General features: G+C 44.6%; 1 protein-coding gene across 2 annotated transcripts in view; it reads left to right on the top strand.

The window, feature by feature from the left end:
* Window positions 1-27,295, top strand: part of LOC122812105 (beta-centractin) — a 695,723-nt gene that overhangs the window by 280,234 nt on the left and 388,194 nt on the right. The window lies entirely within an intron of this gene.

Here is a 27,295-nt window from a genome sequence, read left to right as displayed (position 1 = left end):
CAAGCCATGACTTTGTGGGACACAGCATTGACTTATCAAGTACACCTGCAAGCACAATGCCTGCCAGGAAAGAAAAATACTCTGGCAGACAAACTAAGCAGAAACCTCACGGATCCCCACAAGTGGAAACTGGATCCACCAGTATTCAGCATGATAATAAAGAAATGGGGATGCCCAGACATAGATCTATTTGCCTCCCCTCACAACTGCCAACTACAGAGATTCTGCACAAGGACTTATCACAAGCAAGCATGGAAAGTGGATGCTCTATCATTCAGCTGGAAAACCCTAACAGTATATGCCTTTCCTCCTCTGTCTGTCCTCCCCAAGGTACTCCTAAAGGTCAGACAAGAGAAGCCAAAAATGATTCTGATTGCTCCAGAGTGGCCCCGCCAGCACTGCTACCCAATCCTAAAGAGCTTGTCTCAAGGCCCAGCCTGGACATTGCCTCTAATTCCTCAGTTACTGACCGAACGAAACAGTCAGATCCTGCACAGCCAACTCAGAACCCTAAATCTGGCATCATGGCGGATAACATAGCCATTCAGAACACACCTCTCTCTAAAGCAGTGATGGATGTTATTTTGGAGGCCAGGAGGCCCAGTACTGGAAAATCTTATGCAGAAAAATGGAAAAGATTCTGTGCTTGGAACCAGGCCCAAGGAATTGACACGTTTGTACCAAATATTCGTCAGATTTTACAATACCGAACTGAGATGCTGGACCAAAGGCCTATCCTTTTCATCAATTAAAATCCATGCCTCTGCCATTTCAGCTCATTGCAATACGGAACCACCATTTTTTTCACATCCATTGCTAAGACAGTACCTCAGAGGGGCAAAAAACATAATACCTCCAAGTAGAGCACCAATGCCTGCATGGGACCGGAATTATGAATTGGAAAAACCAACACTGCCGCCTTTTGAGCTAGCCAATTCAGCTGAAATAAAGTTCTTATCTTGGAAAACAGCTCTGCTCCTAACAATAACCTCTGCAAGATGAGCCTCAGAGTTACAGGCACTCATGGCTGTGGAACCTTTTATCATTTTCCATCCAGACAGGGTTTCTCTGAGGATGAACCCGACATTTATGCCTAAGGTAATGTCCAGTGTGGACCTTAACCAAACCATTCATTTGCCTACATTTTATCCAAACCCACAGAATAAGGGTGAGACTCCTGCATTCTTTGGACATACACAGACAGCTACGCGTCTACTTGGACAGAACTAAAGCTTTCAGAAAGACTGAGCAACTCTTAGTAGCATATGCTGCAGGATCACAAGGAAAGGCCATCTCAAAGCAGATTATTTCAAAATGGATAGGCCACTGCATTCGTTTCTGCTATTCACAGCATGGCAAATCAGTGCCTAAGGGCATTAGGCCACATTCAACCAGAGCAGCAGCCACTTCAGCAGCCTTCCTCAGAGGAGTACCAACCAAAGACATTTTAGAGGCTGCAACTTGGAGTTCAGTGCACACTTTTATCAAGCACTACCACTTACCTCTCTACTCTAAATCCAGAGCAGGCTTTGCCACTGCAGTTCTGCAGGGCCTTATAGCCTCTCCTAATTCTGTTTAGACCCAGCCACCCAACCTCAACTTTGGGACTCAACCCAAGTGTAATGACTGCAACAGTGAAACACTATGAACATAGTACAGTTGTGTACCTACCATAAATGTAGATGGTCAAGTGTATTCACTGTTGCAGTCTAGGTTACCCACACACCATCCCCCTTTTTGTTTGCTGGGACTTATCTGTACTTCTCTATCCTATACAACCCGTGTGGTGTATTTGCTTGTAGATGAAGGAAATGTTTATTTTTGTGCATGCGTATTTATTGGCATAATTTTCAGCCTACCAATTTGGGGGCACCTGACATCTGGGGCAAGAAAAACTGAAGAAAATGGCGTCGGCTGCATCTTTTATACCCCTGGCACACTGACGTCAGGGAAGAGGCGACAGCAACCGACGCCGGACCTAGACTTTGGAATTCAGGCAGACTGCGGGTAGCCTGCCAACAGGATAACCCAAGTGTAATGACTGCAACAGTGAATACACTTGAACATCTACATTTATGGTAGGTACACAACTGTACTTTTTTTCCAAAGGGGATGACTATGCACTTTTTGGCATTTAGCTTGAGGCCATGATTTTAACACCAGGTGCCCGTCTCAGTGAGACCCTTTTGGAGAACGTCTGTGTCAGCCGGAGAGTCAGTTACAGCTCCTAGTTTGCAGTCGTCTGCGAACTTGGTCAGTTATAGTCCTCCTGTGCTTGCCTGTACCTCTGAGAAGTATATGCCGAACAGGAGGGGTCCTAGGACTGAGCCCTGGGAAATGCCACTTGTAACCGGTTTAGAGTCAGACCTAGCTCCCGCAACTCTCACCATGTGGGTTCTGTCTGTGAGCCAATTGGCAACCCATCTTGTGACATAAGGGTTTATGTTCAGGCTGTTGAGCTTATCTATAATACCAGAATGGGGAATGGTGTTGAAGGCCTTTGCGAGGTCTAGGTATGCTGTGTGTACCACCTTTCCCTCATCTATAGCCTTGGTAACTGTCTCAAAGAAGTCCACCAGGTTCAGGAGGCATGATCTGCCGTTAACAAAGCTGAACTGGGTAGGGTCCAGTGTTTGGAGGTTCCCAATGTCTCTGTTAATGAGTTCCATGATGATGCGCTCCATAGCCTTGCAGACCAAGCTAGTCAGGCTTATAGGGCGATAGTTCCCGGGGTCTGTTGTGGCTCCACCTTTGTGGAGTGGAGTAACAGTTGCTGTGCGCCATTCTATGGGTACGTAGCCTGTGGAAAGGCTGAGTTTGAATAGTGTATTCAGTTGAGGGGTTAGTTCTTTGAGCTCATGTAGGACACAGCCTGGGACACCGTCCGGTCCCATAGATGCTGTTTTTGGCTTTGGAGGGGGCTGTTTTAACCTGAGGGTCTGTGATTTCAGGAGCTGTACATTCTTCAGGTATGGTTATGGGCCCTTTTGGAGGTGAGAGGGGGGTGAAGTTTGCACTGAACCTGTCTGCCAGGATGTTGGCAATATCGGTTGGTTCAGTGTATTTTGGGCCATTCTGCAGTAACTCCGAGCAGATCTGAGCATTGCCACTTAGATTCTTGACATAGCTAAAGAATGCCTTGTGGTTGTCTTTGGAGTCCTTGGCAATTTTTTTTTGAAGCTAGCCTTGGACAATTTTATGAGCGATTGTAGTTTCTTGCTGATGCTGATCAGGGATGTCTTCCCTTCTTGGGATTTTACTCTTTTCTGTACTGGTTTCCTCCGTCTATTGTATAGTTTGTTTATGGCAAGGGTCCACCGGACTAGTTTCCTTTTCTTGGAGGAGTGAGTCTTGGTTTTGCTTGGGGATAGCATGATCCATGCATTCTTGTAGGTGCCCGCAGAATGCATTAGTAAAGGATTTTGCAGCTTGGACAGCGTTATCCTTTAGCATGGGTGCTTTGAAACTTTCCACCTCGGTCTTAAGTAATGTGAAGTTTGCTTTTGAGAAGTTTTTCACTGTGGTTTCCTTGTCCGGGGGTGGGGGCGGAATGTTGATATCCGAAGTGATTTGTTTATGGTCTGCTCTGACCAGCGAGGGGTTGACCTCCGGTCGCCCATGTTGGTGATGACCAGGTCCAATATGTTGTCTCACCTGGTGGGAGTGTTGACCAGTTGATCCCAGGGCGTTTGAGTTTATAAATTCTAGGAAATGTTGGGCAAGGGAGTTAGTACTTGAGTAGTTCTTCCAGTTAATGTTTGGGTAGTTGAAATCACCCATTATTAGGGTGTTGGTAGGACTTTTATGTTTCCCAGTGTTTCCAGAAACACGGAATATGGGGTCCTGGGACATGGTGGGTGATCTGTAGAGAGCTACAATTTGAATTGCAGTTTTGCCCGTTGTTAGTTGCACGTGGATGAGCTGTGAAGCATCATGCTGTGCCACTAACGTGGAGGTGTGGGTATCCTTGATGAATATGGTTACTCCCCCACCTTTTGTATTTCGGTCCAGGTTCTGTGGCCAAAATGTATGGTATGAGTTGTAGCCTGGTAGTGCTGGGGTGCTCTCTGGAGCCTTAAACCAGGTTTCTGTTACTGCACATATTTCGATTTTCTCCATACTGAGGAGTGCCTCAAGTGCGTGTATTTTGAGGTTCAGACTTCTGGCATTGAGTAGCATTGCCCTCAGATTTTTGTTACTTGTGCTATTTACGGCGGTGGGTTTGTCTTTTGAGCTTTGCCTAAAAAAGTCACTATGGGGGTGGCAAGAGCCTTGGCCAGTATTCGAAAGCCTAAAGGTGACAGGTGCAAGCCGTCACTAGCGAAGCAGTGTGTCTTGTAGAGCATGTCATCCCAGGCAGTCAGACACTGGATCCCCTTTGAATGACACCAGAAACTTAGCCAGTTGTTAAAATTGATAATTTTTTCTTTATACCGTTGTATCGTTCTTGGTGAGGGCAGGATGCTACTTAGAGTCAGAGTCCTACCAGCCTGGGCTACTTAATCAGAAAGCTCTTCCATGTCTCTCTTCATGTAGTCCAGGGAGGTATGGCTCAGGTCATTCACACCAACATGGACAATGACAGAGCCGTATTTGTACTTGTTCTGGAGTGACCTGCGTGCTTGTGTTATGTGGTGGATCCTGGCACCCGACAGGCAGCTAACAGAAACCTTCTCCTTATTCAGCCTAGTGAGTTGGACATCAGTGTGCCTGACTATAGTCACCTATTACTAGTATGCTGGGTATGTTATTTTGCCTTAAGGACTGTGATTGTGTGACACACTGGTTTTGTGAAGTATGTGTTTCATGGTTTGTGTTGGGAGGTGGAGGTTGCTTCAATGTCTGCTTTGGAGGTCTCTATTGCTTTTGCAGATTTTTATTTAGAGCCTCCGAGTATGTTTTTGTGTATTTATGTGTGTTTTTTGCTGGTGCTGGTTTAATGGGTCTGTGTGAGACTGGTGGTGTGATGCCAGTATTTCCCTTCTCCTCTTGACTGTGTGATCCAGTTTTGGGTTGAGAGAGCTTAGCCTCCAGTTTGGCTGTATAATTGCATCTCTTGCATGTATTAGTGTTTGGTGGTAGGAGGAGAGAGGGTTGTCTGTGTACATGAGGCAGTTGTAACATTGCCTCAAAATGCCCAGATTCACCAGTTGGACTGAAGAGTACACCTGAAACTGCTTTTTGGACATGCCTGGATAGGTGCAGTGAACTGTTTTACTGTATAGCTGGTAAGGTCGAATAGAGAGCGGTGTCCTTCTGTTACAGTATAGGGGGGGTCTAGTGCTAGGGTTTTGTAAGTGCTTGCTATGAGTTTTGAGCAAGTGCCGGGCTGAGAAATGAATGGCTTGAGTGCTTGTCTAGTTCCAAGGGAAAAATTGAAGAGGAGCCTTTGTGGAGCCGGATATAGTTATACCCTAGCTAACCGGCGCTGCCCGGCGCGCAAAACCAGGCAAATGCGTTTTTTATAGTAGGGAAATGAAAGAGAAATTAGCCCAAAATGGCCGGTAACCTACTAATTTCTGTGCTGAAACCGCTCCTCCAGGGACAGATAGGCTGCTCAAAGCTCCCCTCTCTCACAGGTGAGCAGAGAAACTTCCTTCTATCCAAGTAAGGTATGGGAAAACACAGAGATTTGTAACACAGCCCTGAATTCAGCACTAATCTGAAAACTGGACTGTACTATCTTAGAAAGGTGGGAAACAAGTATATATATATATATATATATATATATATATATATATATATATATATATATATATATATATATATATATATATATATATATATATATCTTTTTTTCCCAGAAAGTAAAGCAGATACAATAAAAAAAAAAAAAACACTTTAAATGCACAGAAAAGGATGCTTATTGTTCTATATCTCAGTTCAAAGTTGTAGTCAATGCTCCTCGTAATAAAGTAGAAAGAAACACAATTAAAGTAAAAGCAGATGAATAAAGTGCAATTTTTTTTAATATATATAAAACAACAGAAAACGAACAAACTGATTTAAACAAGTTACCCAATTAACCAGAAAAAAGCTCAAAACTGAGCCCTGTTCCAGCAGTCTTCAATCAGACAAGTTCTAACTGCACACTCCCGCTACTAGGGTGCAGGGGAACCTTTTCCAAAAAAAAGATGGCCTGGATCAGTGCTCAAGTTATATTAACAAAGCTAGATTTAGCAGGCCTGAATATGGTCCTATGCTACAGCAACAAGACGCCCCAATTTCAGAAAGAAACTGTTCAAAGGCACAATAAGCCTGTGACCAGAAATTCCCAGCTCAGAAGGGCAGAATCCAGCCTCTCCTCCCACAGGAGTGCAGACCACAAACCTTCTTAATGTAGAATAACTGGCCTGAAGCCCAAGTGCTTAAACCAGAACTAATACACGTTTAGATGCACTTTTATAATTCCTTATTCTAACTTTTATCAAGTATATGTTGAGTTTTTTTGCATGAAAACTTGAGGCTTTATGTACTCTTTTCCAAGTATGCAATATCTCTGGGGTCCAGTCTGATGTATGTAATCAACTTTAGTGACCTCACAGTATTTAATTGTCTGCCCAGCTGCTTAGATAAGAGTTTCTCTGTTGTCATAAGAGCTCTGTTTTTTTTTAATTAAATTTTACATTTTCTAGCAGTATGCAAAGTGCTTAACATCTTACTTTTGTTTAACAACTGGCAAGGGTACCAGAAGTTCTAAGCAGATTTAGGACTGTTTGGTCATAAGGTATTTGTTTAAAAATTGAAGACTCTTATATTGAAGGCCTTCTACAGTAGATAACTTTTAGGATTTCTGTTTTGATATCCCCACTTCAAGACATTTCAGAATTTGATCTGTCCAACAACTGTTTGAATCATGGTTTCCTCTATCTAGTGCACATTGTGACATCCTGCATCATTTCTGGAAGACTCATCCAGCCCATATGCTACCATCTTATCTGTCACTTGCATTGTACATAACCTTTGTCCTCATGTTTATTTTAGGAGAGTTTCTCAGTTCAGTGTTTGATATATGAGAACTTGCTGGGTGTTTTTGCACTTGACAAATCACTAGTCATGACCCAGATAAATGTATAAACTTTTTTGTGAAGCATTGTTATAAGAGCCAGTGCTTCAAACCTGCCACTCATAGGTGGCGTAGAGGGAAGCTTAAGACCTGTATTAACTTTTTGAGGGTAACTACTGTGGAAGGTGCTAGACTGAAGGAGTTTCTGGAAAATCCTTTGTTCACTGTCAGGACAGTGGCAGAGGAAATGGGGAAAAGGAAAGCGAATTGAAGAGCAGTCATTGGTTAAACCTTCTCTTGACAAATGTGCTCACTAGACGTGCTTGTGTTTTTTGCCATGTGCAAGATGTTCTTCGTGTTTCACTGTTGCAGTCATTACATTTGGGTAATCTGCTGGCAGGTTGCCCTCCGTCGGCCTGATGAACAAAGTCTTGGGTCCTGCGTCGGTTGCTGTCCTTTCTTCCATGACGTCAGGTCGTCAGGGGTATAAAACATGCAGCTGATGCCATTACATCAGTCTTTCTTGCCGTGCGATGCCCGAAGCAGAAGCAGTTCGCAAGTGCCGGTCGGCCGACTCCTGAAATTTTCCTTTTCGAGTTTCAGAACCGAAGTCTTCAACTAAAAGCTAAGTACCCCGTTGGGGAAACTTTTTCTTGCTCCTTACCGATGTCAGTAAAAGTTAATAATTGCATTACTTGTGGGAAGCAAATACCTCATAAGGATTTTCATTTGTACTATATTCCTTGCCTAGGCCCTTATCACAACGTGCCTTGCTGTCGGTTTTGTGCTAAATTTAATCAACGCACTATTAAACGTCAGTATATTTTTGCTTCTAAATATTTTGGCTCACTATTTATTATCCAGAAATGTCGTCAGTTAGTAATCCGACTACCGGAATACCTAAAAACATGCAAAGAAAAAGAGAGAGACCGTTGAGGTCCAAAACTGACACTTCTAAGCCAGTTGCCAGTTCGCCGGTACTCAGTGAGGCGCTTTCGCAGCCCCTGATACCCACTACTTCTGATTTGCAGGCCTCTACTGAGACTCATTCAGAGTCCGGTATGCCACGAGATGCTTCAGTTATGGAACCCGTGGATGTCTCTACCTTAGATGGGTCTGGAGCCACTGTGCAGGCACCAGCTTCTGAGGGTGATGTTCATTGTGCATACAGCTGCAGTCATAACAGATGGGTTCTCCTGCCGTCAGACGGGTCCTCTGTCGGCCGAATTCCAAAGTCTAGGTCCGGTGTCGGTTGTCGTCGCTTCTTCCCTGACGTCAGTGCGCCAGGGGTATAAAAGAACCAGCCGACGCCATTTTCTTCAGTCTTCCTTGCCACGCGGTGCCCGTAGCAGAAGCAGTTCGCAAGTGCCGGTCGTCCAGCTCCTGAAATTACAAAAATTTTGCAACCGAAGTCTTTTTGAAAGCTAAGTACCCCATTGGGGAAACTTTTCTTGCCTCAGACCGATGTCAGACAAAGTTAATAATTGTATTTCTTGTGGGAAGCAAATACCGCATAAGGATTTTCATTCCCTCTGCATTCCTTGCTTAGGCCCAGACCACGACGTCTCGGTCTGTCGTTTTTGTGCTACATTCAACAAACGCACTATTAAGCGTCGGGCGGAGTTCGCCCAGCACTATTTTGGCAAAAAATTTAACTATATTATGTTGTCGGATACTCCGACTCCAGTTTTGTCTAAAAAAACGCAAAGATAAGGACCGACACAAGAGGTCCGCGGCCTCCACCGACACCACGCCAAAGCCGACTAATGGTGGTCCGGTTCTCAGCGAGGCGCCTATGCAGCCCCTGCCTACCGACGACACTTCATTGGCGGTGTCTTCTGTGCCCGAGGTCGCAGGCTCCTCGGCCCACACCCCGACTACAGATACCGAAGCCACTCTTGGTGGTGAATCTCAAAATGTAGACAGGACTGCCTCCTCTCAAGGTGTCTTCAGACCTTCCTCTTCTTTTTCTTAAGGCTTTCACTAAGTCTAAGGCAGCCATGCATCCTAAGAGACCAGCTCCACAGGGCCCTTCTCCAGGCCCCATGCCTAAAAAACAGATGCTTAAAATGGCTGAGGATTTGATTACTCTTATCAGGGGTTCTCAACCCCGGACAAAAGGCCCAGAGTGGAGGAAGAATCCCCCTCCTCTGACCAGGCCTCCATTATTTCAGAGAACTCTGATGAACAGGAACATTCTTACTCCCCTTTTGAAGATTCTGATGCTGAGGAGTCCATTCCCTCTGTCTCCCCCCAGAGGATTACTCATTTGGGGAAACCTTGCATACCTTAAGGGAACACTTCCACTGGGAAGGCCAAGAGTACTCAGATTCCAAGAAAAGGCTTAGGGATTTTCTCTTGCTACCTCAGCACAGGCCTCTGGCTATACCTCCTGTCTTAGACATACTAGATGATGTGTACTCGGAGGCCTGCCTTAACCCGGATTCTTTACCTCCAGCCCCAGTCGAGCCTGACAGGTACTACCGGGTTCCTGACTCTCACCAATTTATATACAAAAGCCATGCGGCTGACCCAGAAACTATCTCACAGGGCCCCAAGGGAATTAAGGCCTCCACTGCTAAAAACCCATTACCTTCCGAGAGAGATTCCAGATCCTTAGAAAGGTGGGGAAAAAAGGTATACACCTCGGCCACCTTAACCATGAGGGCATTAAACTGCCAGTTCCATATGCTAAAGTACCAACAGTTTCTGTTATCACAGTTGAGAAGTAAAATGTCACAACCTGAACAACCAGACTTGGAGTTGCAGGATTTGATGCATAGTGCAGAACAAGTGGGTAAACATACCTTGCAATGTGGTTTTGATGCTCCAGAGGCCTCATGTAGAGCTGCTGTTACAGGATCAGTCATATGTAGACATGCCTGGCTCAAGGAGCAAACCTTACCAGATCATGTCAAAGCTAAATTACTAGATGCCCCTCTACAAAAGGATGTATTATTTGGTGTTAAAGCTGAGGAGGTATTAAAGAAAATGGAGGAAAAGGCTAAATCAATGCAAACAGTGAAAGATTTTCTACAGGTACAACCTCCACGTTTCAGTAGAAATTGGCCTTCCAAAAATTGGTCCTTTCCAGCCACGGACAGACCCCAAAGAGGTAGATACAGGCACCCGAGGGGCAGAGGGCAATCTCAAGGATCGTTTAGAGGCAGACAATGGCAAGCTCCTACACAAAGAGGTGGTGAGGATAGTTCGCAGCCATTCAGAAAGCAAGCCCAATGACTTTCCCCTTTGCATGCCAAGCAAGGCTCAAATGGCAGCACCCTTAGGTGGAAAACTGGCATTATTTTCAAAAAATTGTCATATTGTCCCAAAAGACAAATGGATCCTGGACATTATAAACAGAGGCTACAGATTGCATTTTCACACCCTTCCAAAAATGAGAGGCATGCCAAACCTGCCACACAATCAAAGGGCAGAGGCACAAAGACAAATTTCAGATCTCATGGACATGAAAGCTATTCAAGAGGTACCTACTCACGAACAAGGTTAAGGTTTTTATTCCAGACTATTCCTGGTACCAAGGAAGGGAAATGATTGGAGACCTATTTTGGACCTATCCATCCTAAACACATTTTTACTCGTACCAAAATTCAAGATGCTCACATTACAGCAGCTTCTTCCCATGCTGGGCAAGGAGTCTTGGCTGGTAACATTGGACCTCAAGGAGGCATACCTGCATGTCCCAATCAGACAAAATTGCAGAAGATACCTCAGATTTCTTGCAGGTTCAACCCATTATCAATTTTCTGCATTGCCCTTTGGCTTATCTACTGCGCCCAGAGTATTCACGAAATGTCTGGCATCAGTAATTGCCTACTGCAGACTTCAAGGGATACAAATATACCCATATTTGGCAGACTGCCTTATCCAAGCGGGCAGCAAGCACATACTTCTGAAACATCTGGCTTTTGTAATAATGTTGTTGAATTCTCTGGGATACACAGTCAACAAAAAGAAATCAAGGCTAATACCCTCTCAGAAAATAATTTTCCTGGGTGCCAGTTTGGACACAAACACCCAGATGGCCTACCTCACGCCAGAGAAGCAGGGGCAACTAACTCAATACTTCAGAACACTAGCAAATTTCACCAGGCTGACTGCAAGGAAAATCCTGCAGGCTCTGGGATTCATGGCATCTTGCATTCTACTAATCCCATGTGCAAAGCTGCATATGAGGAAACTTCAGTGGTACCTGAAAAACCTATGGTCTCCACACAGCCTCAGTTTGGAAACAATAATACCACTAATTCCATGTCTTCAAAAGGAATTTCTGTGGTGGGCTCAAGCATGCCAAACAAACACAGGCCTCCCATTCTGCAAGCCTCAAGCAAATCAAGTCATCACAACAGACGCCTCGGACTGCGCCTGGGGGACGCACATGACGGATTGGTGCATTCAGGGCAAATGGTCCCAAAAAGAAAAGCACCTTCACATCAATCAAAAGGAAATGCTAGCAGTAATAAATGCTATTATAGCTTTCAAAGACCTTCTGCATCCAGGTCAACTATTGATAAGGACAGACAACACCACAGTAATGTGGTACATAAACAAACAGGGAGGAACCCATTCATACCCCCTATGCAGGCTGGCCATGTCACTTTGGAACATGGCTCTGGAATTACAAATCGAACTTCAAGCACAGTACTTGCCAGGCAAGGAAAACACGCTGGCAGACAACCTAAGCAGAAATATGACAGATCCACACGAATGGAAGTTGCATCCTCAAGTTTTTACAGAGATAATTCAAGCATGGGGAAGGCCAGACATAGATATGTTTGCCTCCCACAAAAATCACCAATTGACAAAATTCTGCTCAAGGACTTTTCATCCACAGGCCTGGAGAGTGGACGCTCTCTTTCAGTTGGACAACAATGACAGCTTATGCCTTTCCACCTCTTCCTCTGCTGCCCAAAGTTCTATTAAAAACCAGAGCAGACAGACCAAAGATGATTCTCATTGCTCCAGACTGGCCAAGACAGCACTGGTACCCACTCCTGAGGAAGCCTGATGCATTCCCCTCCATGGACCCTACCTCTAATGCCTCCTCTTCTGACTCAGCACAGCTTCAAAACTCTTCAGTCAGCTGAAAACACTCAATCTGGCCGCATGGAAGATTCCTTAACATCACAACAGACCCTACTCTCCAAGGAAGTGCAGGATGTCATTTTGGAGGCCAGAAGGCCGTCTACTAGAAAAGCTTACTCCGCAAAATGGAAACGGTTTTGTGCCTGGAATGAGAAAAAGGGCCAGAATCCTGGAAAACTGAATTTACCTCAAATATTACAGTATCTGGCTAAGCTGCTAAGCAGTGGACTTTCATTCTCCTCCATCAAAATCCATGCCTCAGCCTTTTCTGCAGAATACAACACTGATCCACCTTTATTCTCTCACCCCCTCTTAAGACAGTTCCTCAGAGGGGCTAAGAATATAAAACCCCCAAGGAAACAACCAATACCTGCTTGGGATCTCAATTTCATTCTAGAAAAGCTGACCTTGCCTCCTTTTGAGCCAGCTGCCTCAACAGATTTGCAATATTTGTCCTGGAAAACAGCTTTCCTTCTGGCTATCACCTCAGCTCGTAGGGTATCGGAACTACAAGCCCTCATGGCTGTGCAGCCTTTTATCTTCCATCAGGACAGAGTTTCCTTACAAACCAACCCATCCTTTATGCCAAAGGTGGTATCCAGGGTAGCTTTGAATCAGGCTATACACTTACCTACCTTTTACCCTAATCCTCAAAACAAAGGGGAGAGACTACTACATTCCTTGGACATCCACAAACAGCTGCGTTATTATTTGGACAGAACAAAGCCTTTCAGAAAATCAGAACAGCTCTTTGTGTCTTATGCTATAGGAGCTCAAGGGAAGCCAATTTCCAAACGGACAATCTCAAAATGGATAGCCCACTGCATACGCTTTTGTTACTCTTTTCATGGTAAAACTGTACCTGCAGGCATCAGATCTCACTCCACAAGGGCCACAGCTACCTCTGCAGCTTTCCTCAGAGGAGTTCCTACCAAAGATATTTTGGAAGCAGAGTTCTGTGCATATCTTCTCCAAGCACTACCACCTACCATTATACTCCAAAACTAGAGCAGGCTTTGCCACTGCAGTCTTGCAGGGCATTCTGGCTCCTCCTAGTTCCACCTAGTGCCTACCACCCCTTTCTTAGCTTTGGGATTCTACCCATCTGTTATGACTGCAGCTGTATGCACGATGAACATAGTACAGTTTTGTACCTACCATAAATGTAGATGTTCGAGTGCTAATACAGCTGCAGTCCAGGTTTCCCTCCCTCCTTCCTCTCTTGGGACAGGCCTATTTGCCAACACCTCCTCATACAACCTGATTGGGGTATTCTTTTATGGTGTATTTGCTTGCAACTACTGTATTTTGATTATATTGCATTGCTTTATTACACAAATTTATGTATTGCCTTCCTTCTGGGGGCACCTAACATCTGGGGCAAGAAAAACTGAAGAAAATGGCGTCGGCTGGTTCTTTTGTACCCCTGGCGCACTGACGTCAGGGAAGAAGCGACGACAACCGACGCCGGACCTAGACTTTGGAATTCGGCCGACCGAGGACCCGCCTGACGGCAGGAGAACCCATCTGTTATGACTGCAGCTGTATTAGCACTCTAACATCCACATTTATGGTAGGTACAAAACTGTACTTTTTCAGGCCTACAGATTTGTATATTAGACCGATGCCATCTTCAAAACTAAAGCCAAAATCTAAATCTGTGTCTAAAAAAATGACACCTAGGCCACATGTGCAGGCCCCTATGCATAAAAAACAAATTATCAAAATGGTTGAAGATTTAATTACTCTGATCGGGGGAGCCAACCCCCTCCTTCTAAGAGGCCTAGGAAAAACTTTGATTATGAATCTTCTGAACAGGATTCTGTTTCTTCTGACTCTTCCAATGAACAGGATTTGTCTATACCTACGTATGAGGACTCCGATGCAGAAGATTCCATTCCTTCTGCTTCTCCCCTTGAGGATTTTTCCTTTGGGGAAACTTTACATACTTTAAGGGAACATTTCCACTGGGGAAAGTCAGGATTTCTCTGAAATTAAAAAGAGACTTGGGGATTTTCTTCTTCTTCCTCAACATAGGCCTTTGTCTAGAACCATTGTTGATGATGTTTTTTTCAGAATCTAGTGTGGCTCCTGATTCTCTGCCTGTGGCTCCTTGTAAGCCAGACAGATACTACAGGGTTCCTGACTCCCACAAATACCTTTTCAAAAATCTTATTGCTGATCCTGAAACCATTTCTCAGGGTCCCAAGGGCATTAAGGCCTGTACTGCTAAAAATCCTACCCCTTCTGATAGAGATTCCAGGGCGCTGGATAGATGGGGTAAGAAGGTTTACACTTCTGCAACCTTGGCAATCAGGGCTATAAACTGTCAATTTCATATGCTTAAATATCAACAGCATATCATGGGATTGCTTAAACAGAAAATGATTAATTTCTGACTATGTGGAAAATAAAGACTTGCAGGTTTTATTACATTCGGCTGAACAAGTTGGAAAACCTACTTTGCAATGTGGTTTTGATTCTTTGGAGGCCTCTTGCAGGGCTGCTGTAACTGGGTCTGTGCTAAGAAGGCATGCTTGGCTCAGAGCGCAAACTGCCTGATCATGTTAAAGCAAAATTGTTGGATGCTCCATTACAACAGGACCGTCTCTTTGGTAATAAGGCTGAAAAAGTTTTAAAAAAGATGGAAGGTAAAGCTAAATCTATACAAACTGTGAAAGATTTCTTACAAGTGCAACCTCCAAAATTTAGTAGGCACTGGCCTAGTAAGAACTGGTCCTTTCCAGTCCCTTCGAGAACCACTCAAGTCAAACCCAGACATTTCAAAGGCTCCAAGTTTCAGTCACAAGGGACTTTTAGAACAAAACAATGGGGTGCCTCCATCTCTAAATCTGGAAGCAACAAGGCTTCTCCCTATAGTAAAAAGTCTCAATGACTTTCCTCTACACTCACCAAGCACTTACCTTTTAGCCGTCCCTTTGGGGGGAAAACTGGCACTTCATGCACGAAACTGGCAACTTATAACCCAGGACAAATTGGTTTTAAATATAGTATCCCAGGAATACATATTTCATTTCCACACATTGCCAATCCCAAACGGATGGCCAGACCTGCCCCCAAATCAGTGGGCAGAGGCCCAGAAACAAGTTCTGTCCCTCATGAACATGGGGGCTATTCAGCCAATACCAGAAGAGCAAAAAGGACAAGGTTTCTACTCGAGACTTTTCCTGGTACCCAGAAAAGACAAATCATGGCGTCCAATTCTGGACTTATCTACTCTAAACACATATCTGGGCATTCCAAAATTCAAGATGCTGACTCTTCAACAGTTACTTCCTATGCTAGGCAAAGATGCCTGGTTGGTAACTTTAGAGGCTTACCTGCATATCCCAATCAGGGAATCTTGCAGAAGATACCTCCGCATCAAAGCAGGCTACTTGCATTACCAGTTCTCTGCACTGCCCTTTGGCTTTTCTACTGTGCCCAGGGTCTTCACAAAGTGCCTGCTTCCAGTAATTACATTTTGCAGACAAAGAAAAATTCAACTATGTCCATACCTGGACGATTGTCTAATTCAGGCAGAAAACAAGGACATTCTTCTAAAGCATCTGGCGTTTGTAAAAAGGGTTCTAACTTGTCTAGGGTACACCATAAATGAAAAGAGATCACAACTGGTACCCTCTCAAAATATTACACTCCTGGGTGCAAGCTTGAGTACAACTGCCCAGATGACTTACCTTACACCAGAAAAGCAACTTTAATTGGTGACTTACTTTAAACAAGTGGCCACAAAAGCCCTGCTATCTGCAAGACAAATTCTGCAAGCCTGTGGGTTTCATGGCCTCTTGCATTCTTCTAATTCCATATGCAAGACAGCATATGAGGAAACTTCAGTGGTATTTAAAAAGTTTATGGAGTCAGCATTGTCACAGCCTGGAAACAATGATTCCTATCATACCTTGCCTGCAACTAGAGTTCCTATAGTGGACAGAGGCCAGCCACCAAAACAAGGGACTGCCATTCACTCCACCTTCTGCCACCTAAACCCAAACTACAGACACATCAGACTATGCTTTGGGGGGCTCACCTGGCAGGGAAGTGCATTCTGGGCAAATGGAGCCCAAGTCAAATGCACCTTCATATCAATCAGAAAGAGATGCTAGCTGTACAGAATGCACTGACAGCCTTCAAGGACTACCTTCATCCAGGACAGTTAATGATAAAGACAGACAACACCACAGTTATTTGGTACATAAACAAGCAAGGGGGGTACACATTCCCACCTCCTTTGCAGACTAGCCATGGCATTATGGAACACAGCCTTGACCTACCAAATACAACCACAAGCTCAATTCCTGCCAGGAAAGCTGAATACTCTGGCAGACGAACTAAGCAGAAATTTTATGGACACACACGAATGGAAACTGGAACCACAAATTTTTAACATGTTGACACGCAAATGGGGGGAGTCTAGACATAGATCTTTTTGCCTCACCCCAGAACTATCATTTGGACAAATTCTGCACAAGAATTCATCACAAAAATGCTTGGAAAGTGGATGTTCTATCATTCAGCTGGAAAAACCTATCCGTTTATGCTTTTCCCCCCTCTGTCTCTGCTCTCCAAAGTTCTACTTAGTCAGACAGGACAAACCAAAAATGATTCTGATTGCTCCAGACTGGCCTCTCCAACACTGGTACCCACTCCTGCGCTATGTGTCACACCTTCCACCGTGGCACCTGCCTCAGACACCTTACCTACTGTCTCAGCAGAACAACCAAATTCTGCACACTCCTCTCCAAACTTTGAATCTTGCAGCGTGGCTAATCATCTAAATTCACCCTTGGCATCCCTCAGCAAACCTGTGATGGATGTCATTTTGGAGGCGAGAAGGCCTAGTACTAGAAAATCTTATGGTGACAAATGGAAAAGATTCTGTGCCTGGAACCTATCACAAGGAATAAGCACAGCAATGCCCAATATTCCTCAGATTTTACAATACTTAACTGAGATGCTTCACAAGGGCCTTTCTTTTTCTTCCATAAAAATCCATGCCTCTGCCATTTCAGCTCATTACGACACAGATCCTCCCCTCTTCTCTTATCCTCTGCTAAAGCAGTACCTCAGAGGGGCCAAAAACTTAAGACCTCCCAGGAGAGCTCCAACCCCTGCATGGGACCTCAATTTTGTATTGGAAAAACTCACTCTCCCTCCTTTTGAGCCAGCTGCTACTGCAGACCTAAAATTTCTCTCTTGGAAAACAGCTTTCCTTTTAGCAGTCACTTCAGCTAGAAGGATTTCTGAATTACAGGCTCTTATGGCAGTGGAGCCTTTCATTATTTTTCATGCGGACAGGGTGTCTCTCAGGACCATTCCATCTTTCATGCCTAAGGTGGTATCCAGTGTGGCTCTTAATCAGACCATTCATTTGCCAACTTTCTTTCCCAATCCACAGAACAAGGGTGAGCGGATTCTGCATTCATTAAATGTACACAGACAACTTAGATTTTACTTAAACAGGACAAATTCTCTATGAAAATCTGAACAACTACTGGTGGCATTTGCTGCAGGGGCTGAGGGAAAGGCTATATTTCAAAGCAGACTATTTCCAAAAGGATAAGCCATTGTATTAGTTTCTGCTATATGCACCATGGTAAAACTATTCCCCAAGGGATCAGATCTCATTCCACCAGGGCTGCATCTACTTCTGCAGACTTTCTCAGAGGTGTTCCTACCAGTGACATTCTAGAAGCTGCTACCTGGAGCTCAGTTCATACGTTCACCAAACATTACCATTTACCTTTCTTCTCCATATCCAGAGCTGGCTTTGCCACTGCTGTCCTGCAGGGCCTTATAGCTGGTCCTAATGCTGTATAAATCCATCCTCCCAACCATAGCTTAGGGATTCTACCCAAATGTAATGACTGCAACAGTGAAACATGAAGAACATAGTACAGTTGTGTACACTTACCACAAATGTAGATGTTCGAATGTATTCACTGTTGCAGTCTTGGTTACCAACCCTCCAGCCCCCTGTTTTTTCTTTTACTAAACCTCTACTTTCTTTTACTATGCTTAAAAGCCTTTTTGGGTGTATTTGCTTTTGTTTGGAGGTATATTTTTTGTGTTTTAAATTGAATATATATATATATATATATATATATATATATAAATTTTTTTTTTTTTTCTTACTTTACTTGGGGGGCACCTGACATGTGGGGCAAGAAAAACTGATGTAATGGCATCGGCTGCATGTTTTATACCCCTGACGACCTGACATCATGGAAGAAGGGACAGCAACTGATGCAGGACCCAAGACTTTGTTAATCAGGCCAACCTGCCAGCAGATTACCCAAATGTAATTACTGCAACAATGAATACACTCGAACATCTACATTTATGGTAAGTGTACACAACTGTACTATCCCCTCCCCTCCAATAGAGAGGAGTTGAATATGCACCTGTCCTCAGACAGTAATGATAGGTGCACTCCCAGCAGCTACTTTGTCAAGTGTATCAGCATCAGCTCTTCCATGTCTGAGTGTCTGTCGCATGATTGTTCCAGGTGGATCAAGGGGAGAAGTCTCTCAAGGGCCTAGTGAGGGTATGTTGCGGAGTTTATGAACAAGGGGTGTACTTTACTCTCCCACCCCCCACCCCCCCCCCCCCACCCCCCACCTCGACCACACCATCACTCCTGGTCAAGTAAAACTCGCTAGTTGTAGTCCAGTAGATTCACTCTTCCATGTCTTTTCATTGGGTTGACCCAAACTTTGGACGTGTGCACATTAATCATTTGGTAAGACTACCACATGTGGGAGTGGAGCCTGTGAAGAGATTGTTTGATGCTATCACCTGAACTTTTATAGGCCTTTTTATGACCTCCTAATGGATCCTGAGGATCCAGAGATCCTAGTGTTTGAGACAAACAGTGATAATGACAACTCGGCTCCCTTTAGCCCCCCCCCCCCCCCAACTTAACCAAAGAAACATCTATGTCATTATCTGGCAAGAGGGCTGAGGATCTGTTGGTTTATTCCTCGTGCGGATTCTGTAGTAAAAAATGCCATATTTACAGCCTGGAATTTTATAGATTTAACTCCCTTTCTGTTTCTCTGGCAGTTTAGCACAGAGAATTAAAGCTATGAACTGCAACATGCTTTATTCTGGACATAGGCAGCTTTATTCTGTAATACTGGGCTTGATTCCTTCAGTCTTCATTTGTCTGTTCTTGTGACTGTAAGTAACTTAACCTGTGCTTGGGTCACCCCTTAAAAGAGGCATTTGTGCCTAGTGGATTTACCTAGTTAACAAACAAGTTATAGAAAGAAAGAAAAAGCATCCCAGAGCAAAACTTGTGATCTCATCTGCCCAACATGTATGCCAGAGACCAGAATGCCCTGCCCCAGCCTGATAAAGATATAGACAGGAGTATTTTCTCCTCTACCACTTGGGACTGAGGCCCTTAATTATCTCTTCCACCTGACCCGTTTCCATTCCTCTCTAGTTGACTATGCCTTAGGAAAGATGACAGAACTCCATGACCCTAATATCAAGGTTTTTGTGGAAAACAACCTTACAACAGTTTCTCTAGCTGGTTTCTGCACATCTCTGTGCATCTTGAGGACAGTAGATTCAATAATTTGCTACCTCAAATGCCCCAGATAACAAGGGTGAAAGTGTCTTTATCTAAAAATCTTGGACAGGCCATTCTGGATACCAACCAGCTTTTCTAAAGTAGTTTGCCATTTGGCTAAGCCTTTTGGAACCTGGTAGGGGACTCTAAAAGAGGATACAAACATCGCCTACCACATGGTGCTCTGTGGGTTTGCCTGACGTTGTAGGAAGACAGAGCTTCCACTTGCTTGAAGACATTTGTGTCTCTTTCTGTGCTGCCTAATTCACAGAAAATGATGACATTCTGTGACACAGCAGTTGCATTCCTGACTGCCTTGCAGGACCCACCCATGGGACATCTAAGATACAGAACTCTGAGGTTAGTTTGGCTTTGAGAGCAGTCACCACAGACTGCCTGCTTCTAAGTGTTTTCATGGCTAGCCATTTCCTAGTAATACTAGAGCTGGACTCCAAGACCAGACAGTCTCTGCAGAGCTGTTGATATGAGTTGAGATTCTACTTCTCAAATGAGTCATAGAGCTTGTTCTTCCTTTGACTGGTATATTTTACTCCCCCCTTCCTTAGTTCTGGACAGAGCAGGATTTTTTTGTCATGGACCTCACTGATTTCACTGAGAACCTCTGTTTCTTGAAATTCTGAATGGTGGCTGTCCAGAAGGTCATGGTTCTGCTTCAGCAGAATTCTTGGAATGGTGTTATTGAACAAGTTGGTGACTTTTTTTGTGTGTGCATCATTTTCCTGGATCTTCAGGGTAGGTTGCTTGGGGTCACTATAGGTGAACTTCACATTCTGTATAAGGTGTTGTTGTTTAGTCTCCTCTCTCTGCCTGGTGACTTTACTAAACTACTTGTATGGTGGTTGAAGATGTGCAAAAGAAAGCTCATGTTAAAGTTGGAGAAAAAACAAATTCCCATAACCTGAGAAACTATGAACAACTAGCAACCACTCTCCTTACCTCACCACTAAACTGCATCATACCAAACCATCTTTTTCTCCACTATGATCTCCGCTCTGTAGCATTCATTCTTTCTGGCCATTTGATATGGTTCATACATTTGCTGTAGTCCATTGAGCCAGACCAAGAGTGGAAGAGCACAAGTAAGTACTCCCTAGGAGATTGTTTTCTTTTCTTTTACGCTTGAAGATTTCCTATAGTATAGTAGGGGCTGCATTAGTATTTTCTTGTTTGAAACTGAGTTGTCATTTGTTGGGGTCAGGTCATGAGCATTCACAGGTCTGGGGATGCTGGCCTAGCATGGCAAGTGTGTTGAATTTAGGCATTGACCATAACGTCACCTCATGCAACGTCTGAGGTTTTTAGGCCCATAGCTAGAAAGAACACTGTGCTTGTGCATTTAAATCTCGAGAAGTTGGCAGCATTCATTTGCTGTCCATCCATATTGTCTTGAATAGCAGTCAGTCAGATACACGCATGCAGTGAATGTCATGCTCCAGGTCTGAGAATCACTGGATGTCCCAGGGCATTCTATACCTAAGGACACTAGTACCATGATGCTCATAAGGCTTGAGGCTGCCTACCCCTGATGAAGTTCCTCTTGAGGCTCTCGTGTCTGACAACACTTCCACCTGGACCAAGTGTAAAGTGGACCTCCATAGTGGAAACTACTTTATGCTGCCCAAGGAGAAACTTGGGGAGAAGATGTATTCCCCCTGCATCGTATGGATGATGACAAGCACACATCCAGGGTCTTGAGAGTGCAGTCTGTCCTTTGTTAAACTCCCTATATTGGAGAAGTCTAGAAGGCCTCAGACGAATGCCTTGCTGTTTTTCTTTCTTTTTTTTTTCTTTAACACCTTTCTTTCACATATATTGCATAAGAACATGGATAATTCTGTTTGTCTTCTTAACTGTTTGTCAAGTTTGACAGAACATGCCAAACTGTTGACCATTCAGCAAATTATCTCCTAAGCCTAGCAAGGACTATCCACCCATTCTTGTCGGACGCCATAGAACCAGACTCCACACAGCAGGAGGACTGCCTAGATTAACAGTGTCTGAGGTCTTAATCCCAAGGTACTGTACCTATACTGAGGATATACTAGCTTCACACTCCTCATCAGATGACCTCACCATTGGGCATACTTTCTCCACAATCCATTTCAATATGAGCTTCTCCTACCTGAAACAGACTGCAGAGGTTGAGACTACTATCAGTTTTATATATTGTGCTTCCCAGCATTTTCTTTTTCCTTGTATCCTAGACAAGCATCCTAGCACTCCTTGTTTGGGTGAAACTTTGGTATGGGCAAGAAAGATCAGAAGTTTAACTGTACATCTTCTTCTGTACCATGACTTGGAAACATTCAGGAGAGGAAGACTTAAGGGCAGAGCAGCACGGGGTTGGTGGCTATCTGCGGCGTAGCTGCATTAGGACTTGCTGAAAAATATTTGTGTAAAGTTGATGCAATTCCTTATCCCTCTGGACTTCTCATGGTTCACTTCTTGGTCTAGACAGGTTCAGAACAAACCATTTCCAAGTAGATTTCTAACTGTGTTGTCTTTTGTCATCAAGTAGTGAACTGTATGTTGTAAAATGCTACTGTTAGAGGCCACTTTTTCAGAATAATGGCTACTTAAAGTGCTTTCTTCTAAAATGTTTTCAGTGAGAAAGAATGTGTTCCATGTGGTCTCTGGTTCACACTTTTTTTTATAAGTGTTTAGACCTTGATTCTTAGATTCGAGCCTTCGCTTTGGAAGTGTGCCTTCTAAATCCTTGTCTTTTTGCTCTTCTTCAGCTGTGATCTTTGAGTGGTTTAGAAATGTTACTGCCTGACATTCTTTTTACCAGTTACCTACACTGGAACACTTCTTTGATTTAACTTTTTAAAGCATTTGAAACTTAGAAGCCATCAACTGCAAAAGCCTTCTAGAGTCCGATTTAACTTGTAATATAGCAGTTGATCTGCAAGGGGGCCTTCTGCAGTGGGTGGTTACTAACTTCTCTCATCCTCATGCATCTGGATTTCCTCTCCCTTCAGCATCTGCAGATGGATTTTCCTGCCAGTTGATCAGGTGTATATTTTTTGTATTGGATTTGTTTGTTTCAAGTTGTGCTCAGTCAGTTCATGGAGATCAAATTGTATGACACAGGTACTTGGCTGTGACTTGTTAGTCTGGCATATGATGTTTAATTTGACCAGCCTGTGCTGCTATCTTCCTTGAATAACAGCTGATAAAATTAAGAATTGTGCTGGGCTTTCTGTGGAGGAAGTCCCAATATGTGCAAAGTGCAGAAGGCCTTCTCACAGATTAGGTGCATCATTTTTTTCAAGCAGGATATCTAGATTTGATACTGTGTGGCATTATTCGGATACTTGCACATCTCTTCACTGCTGCAGATACAAGTTGGTATTGAAATTATTGCATTTAATAACGTCTTATTCACTGTTCCCAGTCCCTTTATACTTTGAATTTAGAGAGTCTGTGGAAATGTGGTCAGAGCATCAGGGAATATGTTATTCATGTTTCACTGTTGCAGTCATCACATTTTGGTTATCCCTGCCAGGGTAGCCCTCGGGGGCCCGAATACCAGAGGCTTAGTATTTCTGCATCGGTTGTTGTCGCTTCAGGACTGATGTCAGGTCATCAGTAGTATAAAGTAAGGCAGCCGACGCCATTACATCAGTCTTTTTTGCTGCAAAGTCCGAAGCAGAAGCAGTTCGCACGAGTGCCAGTCAGCCGCTACCTGTTTCGTCTTCCAAATTGAAGCTGAAGTCTTCTAAAGCTAAGTACCCCATTGGGGATCCTTTTTTCTTGCGCTAACCGATGTCAGAAAAAGTTAACAATTGTTTTGCCTGTGGAAAGCAAATACCACACAGAGACTTTCATTCTTACTGCGTTACTTGCTTAGGCCCAGACCAGGACATCCCCTGCTGCTGCTCTGCTTTGTTCAACACCAGAACGATACGTCTTTGGGCCCTTGTTGTAGCTAGATATTTTTGCTTCCAGTCCTCGAATTCCGAGATGGCTTTGGTAAGCCATCCGACAGCAAATCTTCCGAGAAAACGTAAAGATAAAGACAGAGACCGCACAGGTCCAAACCTACCAACGACGCTCCCGTTAAGCTAGTAGTCAGTTCTCCGGTCCCCAGTGAGGTGCTTTCGCACCCCCTGATGCCTGCTTCTGTGGATTTGCAGGCTGCTGCTGAGACCCTTTCGGAGTCTGGTATGCTGCAAAACTCTTCTTTGACTAAGGATCCTGCGGTCGTCTCTACCTTGGATGGGTCCGGAGCCGCTGAGCAGGCACCAGCTTCTGAGGAAGTCCTTCACACTACCGATTCTCGACAGAAACCATCTACTTCTTCTGCGACTACCGTTCTTTCGAAAACTACAGAGTTTCTGAGGCCCAGATTATGAACCACACCCAAGAAACCAATGACCCAATCTCAGGCACCTGCTTCCTTGCCTCAGTCTCAAATGCTTAAAATGGCGGAAGACCTGATCAGGGGAAGTCTCGCTACCCCTTCCAAAAGAAAAAGATCTGTGCCCTTTAGTTTTATCTGAACAGGAGTCCGATGACTCTGATGCTTCTGAGTATGAAGACATGCAACCCCTCCCTGCTTATAAGGATTCCATTCCTTCACCCTCTTACCCCAGATGATTTTTCCTTTGGGGAAACCCTTCACACCTTAAGGGAGCATTTCCAATGGGAAAGTCAGGGCTACCCTCCGTCTAAAAAGATACTCGGGGAAATTTTTAGATCTTCAACAGCACAGACCCCTGGCCATCCCCCCAGTCCTGGATGTTGTGGAGGATGTTTTCCTGGAATCCAGCTTGACTCCTGACACCCTCCCTCCTGCACCCAGAAAACCACACTGGTATTACAAAGTCCCTGACTCGCACAAATTTATTTTTTAAAAATCCTACTGCTGACCCTGAGGTAATTTCTCAAGGGCCTAAAGGAATTAAAGCAACCTCTGCTAAGAATCCCACTCCCTTAGATAGGGATTCCTGAGCACAAGACAAATGGGGTAAAAAAGTATACACTTCAGCTACTTTTGCTATCGGAGCACTAAATTGTCAGTTCCATATGCTAAAATTTCAGCAGCATACCCTGGAACTCCTCAAACAAAAAAGGTCTTCCTTTCCTGCTTGTGCAGAATCTAAAGAGTTACAAGAGTTAATGCGTTCTGCAAGTCAAGTAACTAAACACAACTTGCACTGTGATTTTGACACCCTAGAAGCTTCTTGCAGGGCAGCAGTCACCGGTTCTGTCATTAGAAGGCATGCATGGCTTAAGGAACAGCCATTGCCAGACCATGTTAAATCTAAATTATTGGATGCCCCCTTGCACAAAGACAACTTATTTGGCACTAAGGCAGAAGCAGTCTTAAAAAGAATGGAAGAAATAGCAAAATCTATGCAGACAGTTAAGGATTTCTTACAGGTTCAGCAGGCATAGTCCCTCCAAGCACTGGTCCTTTCCTGCTCCCACCAGGTCAGTTCAGCCCAGACCCAGGGGAACCAGACCCCACCGACAGCAGCCACAGGAAATGCAGAGATCTAAGCAGTGGACTACCTCCACTTCCAAACCAGGGAGTTCTAAACCACCCCCTTATGGTAAGAACTCACAATGACTCTCCTCCCCCTCCCCCATCCTTCTGCCCTCCCCCACTTACCCCTAGGAGGAAAACTCTCCTTTCATGCAAACACCTATCCACCATTACCAACGACCGCTGGGTTCTTGTCCTAGGGATACAAATTTTCTTTCCACACCCTTCCAACTCCAAAAGGGTTCCCAGATCTACCTCAAAACCAGTGGGCAGAGGCACAAAAGCAAGTCCTTTCCGTGCTCTCCATGTGGGCAATAGAGCACATTCCTGCAGAACAGAAAGACCAAGATTTCTACTTCAGGCATTTTCTTTTACCCAGGAAATAGGGCTCCTGGCACCCCTTCCTCGATCTATTCATTCTAAACACCTTCCTGGTGATCCCAAAATTCAAAATGCTCACCCTCCAGCAGCTGCTACCCATGCTCTCCAAGGATGCTTGGCTAGCCTCCCTAGACCTAAAGGAGGCCTACCTCCACATTCCTGTCAGGGAATCCTGCAGGAAATATCTGTTTCAGGGCAGGATCTCAACACTTTCAGTACTCTGTGCTTCCCTTTGGCTTATCTACTGCTTTCAGAATTTTCGCAAAATGTCTGGCTCCGGCCATTGCCTTTTGCAGACAAAAGAATATCCAGATTTACCCATACTTAGACGACTGCCTAATTCAGGCAGACAACCAGGAAAAGCTGCTCAAGCACCTGGCCTTTGTAAAGTCCCTAATACCCTCCCTAGGGTACACAGTCAACGAAAAGAAATCCAAACCGGTACCCACCCAAAGGATTATATTCCTGGGAGCAAGCCTGGACACAGCTTCCCAGATGGCATTCTTTACACCAGAAAAGCAAACCTTCCTGACAGCCTACTTCTCTCAACTAGCCATCAGACCCCCCAACTATTTGCAAAGAAAATCCTGCAAGCTCTGGAGTTCATGGCATCTTGCATTCTACTCCTTCCATATGCCAGACTGCATATGAGGAAACTTCAGTGGTACCTAAAAAGCCTTTGGTGTCAACACTCTCAAGACCTGGAGACTCTTGTACCTATAATACCTTGCATCAGAAAATACTTTCTTTGGTGGACAACAGCATGCTCCCTCAACAAAGGACTACCTTTTTGACCACACCACGCCACCCAGACCCTCACCACAGACACATCAGATTATTCCTAGAGTGCACACCTGGACGGCAGGTGCATACAGGGCCAATGGAGCCCACAGAAAATCCATCTGCACGTCAACCAAAAAGCGATGATAGCTGTCCAGCATAACTTGATAGCTTTCAAGCCCCTTCTCTCCCCAGGGGCTCTTCTGATCAAACAGACAACACCACTTTGATGTGGCATATCAACAAGCAGGGAGAGACTCAGTCCTACCCTCTATGCAGGCTGGCCATGACCCTTTGGCACAAAGCCTCTGCCATGCAATTCCACCTGTTAGCAAAATTCCTACTGGGTTCTCTCAACTCTCTTGCAGACCACTTAAGCACAAATCTTCTGGACCCACATGAGTGGCAGCTCAACAGAAAACCTTCGCCGTAATAACTCAGAAATGGGGCACCCTGAAGGTAGACCTCTGCCTCCCACACCAACCACTGGCTCAGCAAGTTCTGCACCAAGGAGCATCACTGCATGGATTAGAAAGTGGATGCCCTGTCCTTCCCCTGGGTCAATCTATCGGTCTATGCCTTTTCTCCACTACCGCTCATCCCCAGGGTACTGCTCAAAGTAAAGGAGGAAAAACCAAGGACAATTCTTATAGCTCCAGACTGGCCTCACCAGCACTGATACCCCTTGCTGTGCAGCCTGTCCCCTCTGCCACCGTGGCATCTCCCTCAGATTCCAAACCTCCTGACCCAGGGGGAATGGGAATTCATTGCAAACACCCAGTTTGGCTTATTCCCTAACCCCCGATCAGTCTGCCAACCTCAGCAAACCGGTTCTAGATGTACGTGAGGCCAGACGCCCTAGCACTAGGAAGTCTTATGCTGATCAATGGAAAAGGTTCTGCACCTGGAT

Source organism: Protopterus annectens, chromosome 9.part0 (genome assembly GCF_019279795.1).
Source record: "Protopterus annectens isolate FY-2018-M chromosome 9.part0, PAN1.0, whole genome shotgun sequence".
NCBI lineage: Eukaryota > Metazoa > Chordata > Ceratodontiformes > Protopteridae > Protopterus > Protopterus annectens.
The sequence above is the reverse complement of the archived record's forward strand: the minus strand, read 5'-3'. Positions and strand labels throughout refer to the sequence as shown.